This window comes from Lampris incognitus, chromosome 5 (assembly GCF_029633865.1).
Source record: "Lampris incognitus isolate fLamInc1 chromosome 5, fLamInc1.hap2, whole genome shotgun sequence".
Classification (NCBI taxonomy): domain Eukaryota; kingdom Metazoa; phylum Chordata; class Actinopteri; order Lampriformes; family Lampridae; genus Lampris; species Lampris incognitus.
Genome location: NC_079215.1, coordinates 33,511,543 through 33,518,782, shown reverse-complemented (window position 1 = coordinate 33,518,782; position 7,240 = coordinate 33,511,543). Strand labels below are relative to the sequence as shown.

At 42.7% G+C, this 7,240-nt stretch overlaps 1 long non-coding RNA gene across 2 annotated transcripts; it reads right to left on the bottom strand.

Moving 5' to 3' along the window:
* Window positions 1–6,096: 6,096 nt before the first annotated feature.
* LOC130112229 (uncharacterized) lies at window positions 6,097–6,763 on the bottom strand. Of its 2 annotated transcripts, none has more exons than XR_008810216.1 (4): window positions 6,732–6,763; window positions 6,555–6,631; window positions 6,407–6,463; window positions 6,097–6,280 (listed from the first exon to the last, which is right to left on the bottom strand). It is a non-coding gene; the product is annotated as an uncharacterized LOC130112229 (long non-coding RNA). The 2 variants fall into 2 exon arrangements; XR_008810215.1 differs by having other exon boundaries at window positions 6,555–6,628; window positions 6,732–6,753.
* Window positions 6,764–7,240: the final 477 nt, after the last annotated feature.

The following is a 7,240-nucleotide window of genomic DNA, read 5'->3' as shown; positions in this document are numbered from 1 at the left end:
TTCGTTTTGCAGTTTGGTCGCTGAAAAATAACAAGACCCCTGGCCCTGACAGTATCCCTGCAGAGATTTTTAAACAGGGAGGCTACCTCTGCACCCGTGCACTTTTCCTGTTCATCTCACACGTATGGAAGAACAAAACTGTCCCTCAGCAGTGGAGGGATGCTAACATCATCTCCATATATAAAGGCAAAGGAGACAAGTCCCTCTGTGGCAACAGCTGTGGCATTTCACTACTGGCTGTTGCTGGAAAAGTCCTGGCCAAACTCATGTTACACAGGCTGGTAAAACACATCTCAGGAGCTGTTGCCTGAGTCACAGTGTGGGTTTAGGAGGAATAGGAGTACTGTGGACATGGTGTTCACAGCACGGCAACTCCAAGAGAAGTGTAGGGAGCAACATCAGAACCTCTTCATAGCCTTCATCGACCTGTCAAAGGTTTTCGACACAGTCAATAGGGACATCCTATGGAACATCCTCCTGAAGTTTGGCTGTCCACGAAAGTTTGTCAACATCCTTCAAAGATTTCATGTGGGGATGATGGCACGTGTGACCATTGGAGGCCAGGAATCCGAGCCCTTCAGGGTGTGCACCGGGGTACGTCAGGGGTGCATCCTTGCTCCAGTTCTCTTCAACATATTCCTCTTGTGTGTGACATTGCTGCTCCACAAGGAAATCAGGAAGGACAGTGGGGTTACTGTGGACTTCAGACTAGATGGAAACCTATTTAACATCCGTAGGCTCCAAGCGGTCACAAAAATGACATCTGAGCACATCATCGAGTTACAGTACGCAGATGACTGTGCAGTTGTGGCCCACACATCCGAGGCACTACAAGCTACCCTTGCAGCTGCTGCAAGGGCGTATGGTAGGCTGGGGCTCTCTATAAATGTGGCAAAGACTGAAGTAGTATGCCAGTGGGCATCTACTCCTCCATCTCATTCACCAACCTTCAACATCTCTGACAAACCACTTGCAACAGCGGAATCCTTCAAATACCTGGGCAGCTTCCTCTCTGACGACTGCAGCATCGACAGGGAGATGCAAAACCGGATTAAACAAGTGTCATCCTCTTTTGGCAGACTTAGGAGAAGGGTCTTTCAAAACAAAGACCTCAACCCCAACACCAAAATATCTGTCTACTTGGCAGTTGTCATCACGACTCTCCTCTACAGCTGTGAGGCGTGGACCCTGTGCAGCCACCACCTCAGGATGCTTGAGGCCTTCCACATCAGATGCCTACAATGCATCCTGAGGATAACCTGGCGTGACCGAGTGCCCCATACTGAAATACTCCGCAAGACCAACTGCATCAGCATGGAGGCTACCGTCACCCAGCACCAACTTCGATGGCTCGGTCACGTCATCAGGATGCCAAAGGAGCGCTTACCGCGTAAAGTGCTGTATGGCCAGCTACATCTTGGCCGCCGCTTGGCAGGGGGCCAGAAAAACGGTACAAAGACCAGCTGAAGACCATCATAAAAAAGTGCGGCCTGAACCCGAGCCAGCTGGAAGACACTGCCGCCCAACGCTCCATCTGGCGGCAGCTCTGTCAACAAGGGGTGCAAAACCTCGAGAAGGACCACGGTGATCGACGGACCAGAAGACGTCTGAAGAGACATGAAGCCAGTACCACACCTACACCCCCAGTCAGTGATTTCACCTGTTCTGTCTGCGGCAGACATTGTGGATCGCGGATTGGGCTTTACAGCCATAAGAAGACTCACAAGTGACAGGCAGGATTGTTATCATCGGACACGACGGACAACCAAAAGCAAAAAAAGTGTGTGTGTGTGTGTGTGTGTGTGTGTGTGTGTGTGTGTGTGTGTGTGTGTGTGTGTGTGCGCACGCGTGTGTGTTTTTGATTGAAATTGAGTTGGCAGGTTATCCAAAGGAGTTGAATCAAGTGCAACTGGACTTGGTATATATCCGTGAAGACGTTTCCCTTCTCATCCAAGAGGCTTCCTCAGTTCGTGCCTTTCTGACTAGACCAAGCTAGTCTGACTGGCTGGTGTTGAGACTCAGATATTTATCCTCTCGTTGTCAGAGCCATAGATATGCGTGGCTCTCCTGTGCTGCAATGTCCAGGCATCCTTCCATTTTGCAGCTCCAGGATCAGCCTCTATGCCTACCTGAGGACCCAGAGGGAGGGCGGTCATACTCAATCCTGTCTCCCTTCCTTTTCACCCTCTACACCACGGACTATACTATACTATACTATACTATACTATACTATACTATACTGTACTACTATGTGTGTAAACACAACATCCATTGGACATCTGTCTGTCTTTGGAGAGAGATTCCTCCTCTGTTGCTTTCCCTGAGGTCCTTTTTTTCTCCCTCTTAAAGGGATTTTTACGAGGTTGTTACTTATCCGATGCAAGGGTCTAAGGACAGGATGTTGTGTTGCTGTAAAACCCCCTGAGGCAAATTTGTAATTTGTGATATTGGGCTATACAAAAAAATTTTTGACTTGACTTGAGTTCAACTGCCACACAGAGTCCTGCCATCTTCAGAAGTTCTTTGATGACTCTGCTATAGTTGGATGCATCAGTAAGGGTGAGGAGGCTGAGCACAGGGCTGTGGTGGGAAACATTGTCACATGGTGTGAGCAGAACCATCTGCAGCTCAACATGACTAAGACAAAGGAGCTGGTTGTTGATCTGAGGAGGGACATGACACTGGTGACACCTGTTTCCATCCAGGGGGTCATTGTGGACACTGTGGCATACTACAATACCTGGGGTGTATATATAGACAATAAACTGGACTGGGTTAAGAACACTGATGCCCTCTACAAGAAGGGACAGAGCCATCTCTACTTTATGATGAGGCTGAGGTCCGTCAAAATCTGCCAGACAATGCTTCGGATGTGGTATGAGTCTGTGGTGGCCAGTGCTTTCCTCTTTACTGTTGTGTGTTTGGGACAGCAGGTTGAGGGTAGCGGATGCAAACAGGCTCAATAAACTGATCCGCAAGGCCAGTGACATTGTGAGGGTGGAGCTGGACTCTCTGGCAGCAGTTTCTGAGAGGATGATTCTGTTGAAGTTATGTGCCATCATGGACAATGTCTCCCACCCACTCCATGACATGCTGGTCGGGCACAGGAGTACTTTTATTTTATCTTATCGGATGTTTGTTTGTGCTGTTTGTTTCATGCTGCAGCAATACAGTATAAATAGGGTGTTATATGCACAATGGTCCATGTTTATATATTTTATTCTTATTCCTATTTCTTTCTTATTTTATCTTCTAGTTCTATTTATTTCTGTTTTTCTTATTTCTATTTATTTCTATTTTCTTGTTATATTGTATCTTGTTAGTTTTTAGTTTTTCTTTACTAACGCATGAGTGTCTGTAATAGGACCCAATTTCCCCTTGGGGATAAATTAAGTATTCTGATTCTGATTCTAATCCCGACTGACTGCCGATGACGATGAGTGTGGGTTAGGATTAGGATTAATAGTCTAGAGACTAGAGTTAGGGTTAGGCTAGGGTTAAGGTTCTCACTTAGTAAAACTTGGCCACTGATATACTAAGAACTAACATTAATACACTAATAACACTGATAATGCTCGTGACATAAATATTATGCTTCCCTGTTAAATACTGTATTGACTTCACTATCCTGCTCCTCACCTTTAAGGCCCTTAATAACTTAGCTCCTTAATATCTTTCCGAACTCCTTCATATCCACACGCCCTCCCGAACTCTCAGATCCTCTTCTGCTCTCCAATTCACAACACCATCAGCCCGTGTGACTACCATGGGGACTAGAGCCTTCAGTCGCTCTGCCCCCCCGCCTATGGAACTCTCTCCCACAACAAATTCACAACACTGACTCTCTTTTAACCTTCAAATCTCAAAACGTACCTTTTCAAACTGTCATATTCAGTCTGATACATGCTTCATTGAGTTTTGTGCAGATGTTGATTTTATACTTATCTGGTGTGTTAACTTTTTATTGTCTACCCTGCTTTGTTATGATTTTATGCTGTCTGATACAGTGCTGCTTGTTTTTTTATCGTGTTCTGTAAGGTGTCGAGTGCTCTGAAAGGCGCCCCCAAATAAAATGTATTATTATTATTATTATTGTTAATTTTTAGAATTTGAATTTTCTGTGAAGTTTGTATTGATGACATATAGTCTTGAACCACTTTGACATTGACAGACAGACTCATCATCATCATCATAACTGGTATTGTTTATTTGTAGATGTGTAACTGAACGATGTTTGTATGTTCTTGGTGTTCAGACCTCGGATCCGTAATACTGCTGGTATCCTATTCTGCCTGGTACTTACATACATTCACCTGTTGTGTTCCATCTAAAATCCCTCTGATAATCCTCTGTGGCTGAAATACATGACACAAAAGTTGAAAGGAAGAAACTACTAGGAAGAATAGAATTATTTCTGTGCATGCAGTTTGAAGGTACGCTGAACCCTGTCGCATAGCCTAGCTTAACTCAGTTGCTGGATATCTACTGAGATCATTAGCAGCTCCTCCCAAAAGAAGGAAAATACAATTTTTTTCAAAGCCAATCATTAATACTTTTTCTTAATCAACATTTTCCCAAGTACGTCAGAATCAGGATCAGAATCAACTTTATTGGCAAAGTGTGCCTAAGCGCACGAGGAATTTGACTCTGGTACACATCAGCTTCTAGCACTTACAGACATCACTCACACACACACACACACACACACACACACACACACACACACACACACACACACACACACACACACACACACACACACACACACACACACACACACAAAAGAACACAAAGAGAAAAAATAAAACAACAAACAAAAAGAAAAAACAGAAGAAATAAATGGAACAACAACAGGACACTGGAGGGAAGTATGTATGCACCATTGCAGTACGTGCAAAATTCTAAAGAAAAAGAAAAGGGAAAAAACAACATAGTTTTGAACTATCTTTCTGTTGTCATCCTTCCTACATTTAGAAGAAGCTGGATACGTGTTGGTGTTGTCTTCTGTCTTAAAATGAAGATGGATATAAAAAAAAGAAATAGATCAAAACTGCTATCATTTTTTTAGGATTTTGCATGTACTTGTAAAAACATAAGTCAAGATAAATGTTAACATTAGGCAAATAAGTAGAAAGTATTAACGACTGGCTTTGGAAAATGGATTTTGTCCTTCTTTTGAGAACGCGGCCTCTCTGCAAGAGACCCAGGTCATCGTTGGGTTTACTGACGTACAGGAGACATTAGCCAGCAGCATGTTTTCAGTTACATCTGCCAAAAACCACAAAGCTCCAAACAACAGCTACAACATTTCGGAAATTATGTTGGGATCCTCCGCCAATGAAGGAATTACTGTCATCTGACAAGAATGTGGTGAAAAGCTCAACAAATTGTTTGCTCGGTCATTTTGCGCCTATGAATTTTGTGAGGAACTGCAATTACAGCTCTTAAAGATATTTGATTGTGATTTTATATTTGTTTCAATAGTGTGAATTATGATGAAACTCTGTTCAGTGGATGTTCTTGGCCATGGTCCTTTCAAGACCAACACCCAGCTCAGTGGTGTTATGAAATGGGGTAGAGATTTTGAAACTGGATATGATTAATGTTCATTGCTAGATGTTTTTTGTATTTTTTTTAGCTTTTTTTTCACCTCTGATTAGCTTGACTCAAACACATCATGTTCCCTCCTGCATGTAAACAACGTGAATGCGTTAAAAAAAAGCCATTCTGATTTTCATCGTGAGTTATGATGAATTAAAAAAAAGACTAAATGAATGATGTGCCAATGAAAACCAATGGATAATTTATAGTCAGTCCATGTAGCAGCTATTCAGATTTAGAAAATGTGTGCATTCTGTTTTCAGGTGACATAAACATCTCGTGTGCAATTCGGTATGACACACTGCTATGCTTTCCTGTTTATGGCCCGTTGTGTAGTGTAGTTCTAGATATAAAGAACAGTCATTCTGATTCTTTCTTTAAGGCATGATGTTTATTCAATCGTGAGCCGAACAACAGTAAAGGTGTATGCATAGACATTATTAACACTGCTAGTCATAAACAAAATGTTGACAGCCCATGCAGAAAGAGCTTTATTTTTCAATGGATTCCCAGTGAAGTAATTTCATTTTGGAGCAGAAGCAGGGGTAGGCGTAGCTGGGCCCGGGGCTGGGTTCGGGCCCGGGGCCGGTGCTAGGGTTTGCTGTAACAGGGTGAGAAGGAGTTGCATTAGCTGTTCTTGAGCCTTCTCAGCCAGGAAGGGAAACAAGGGAGAGCCAAGCTGCAAGAAAAGAGTGAATAATTGGAATTATATACTTTGTAGATTCTAATGTCAAAATGTTAACTAGGCAGTCAATGCATTTTGATTTGTAAGCATCTATGAGACTAAGATATGTAAGGCACACACCTCGTTGGAGTCAGAGTTGGATAAAGAGCGAGCAATCCGCTGGTGCTCAGCCCCAGTCTGTTGAAAATGAAGAAGTTGCACCATTAACTGCTGCTTGGATATTATGTTAAGTAACATCATTTATGCAGACAGAAAAATTCACACTTACGGGATAAGCCAAAGTGAGGCTCAGGAGGCATCCAAGCAAGACAGTTATCTTCAGCATTGTCTCAGTGGTAACACCTGCTGGAAAAATAGAATAAAGTCTTGATCCAAAACAACAATGCATGCCCAAACACTAACAAAGTAAATAATTCAACAACTTTTTCATAGACAATATACATACTCTGAAAATGCAAAATTATTACTGTTTCGTCGCAAATAATTTCAGCAGTCTGTGAACCTACAGCAGGATACGAGTGCTGTGTTGAACTACGAGCTCTTCTTAAATAGAGATACAAGCCATGACGCCATCTCATCACCTGACGTTGTTGGGAAATTGATAATATTGTGAAATGTTTTATCTCCACACCTGAGAGAGAGGTGTGAGAGAGAGGCGTGGTTGCTGATGGACAAAATTAACAACATGGAAATGTGATGCTTGTTCTTTGTATTTTTTTCGATGGCCTATACCAGAAAAACGTACAATAGTTGAATTTTATTTTGTCTCACCTTCAGATTCAATAAGTGTGTTCTAATTATTGAGACCCTTGAGGAACAGTGTTGTCTGAAAGCACAATACAGTGCCACTGTCATGCACACAAAGATTAATGCTCCCCACCCTTTAGTATTGCCAAATTAGAAAAGGGATGGCAAACATGGCATTTAGTGGTTTAAAGGATTACAAGACAAATT